The following is a 641-nucleotide window of genomic DNA, read 5'->3' as shown; positions in this document are numbered from 1 at the left end:
GAAACCTGTACAGGGTCTCTATGGGTTGGAACTGACTCGATGGCACATAACAACAACAACAATACAGAAGTAGATAAGGCTTAATTAACATTTCTTTGCAAGTCATGGACTTGGAGCTCCTTATTGCTATAACAATAAAACAGCTGGAGCATGGCAACCTGGGTTATCAGGAAAATCTCCCTGGTATCTCCCTGGTTAAAGACCAACATCCATGAGCTGAGGAGGTAACCTTGACATTCATAGAGGAGTCACCCAGAGAAGGACATCTTGCTTCGTGAAGTGGAGAGTCAGCAAGAAAGAGGGAGACTTCCAATGAGATGCATTGGCACCGCGGTTGCAACGATGGGTTCAATCACAACAATGAGGGTTTGGAGGGCACAGGACTGGGCAGTGTTTGTTCTGGTAGTCACACAGACACTGTGAGTCAGAGACAACTTGATGGCTTGTAACAGCAACAACAATGAAAAATCAGACCGTAGTATTACTGATTTGTTGCAATTTTAGAATAAGTATGGCATTTTGATAAAGTCCTTATATAGGAAAGGCTTTGGCATATTGAAATATCTAACAGACGAGGATTGCAGTTAGAAGCCAATGTAGATGTGATTTCGACTTAATTTGCTAGATTTGTGTAGGATTTC

The sequence above is a fragment of the Chrysochloris asiatica genome, unplaced genomic scaffold (assembly GCF_000296735.1).
Source record: "Chrysochloris asiatica unplaced genomic scaffold, ChrAsi1.0 scaffold00220, whole genome shotgun sequence".
Classification (NCBI taxonomy): domain Eukaryota; kingdom Metazoa; phylum Chordata; class Mammalia; order Afrosoricida; family Chrysochloridae; genus Chrysochloris; species Chrysochloris asiatica.
This window is presented reverse-complemented; position numbering follows the sequence as displayed.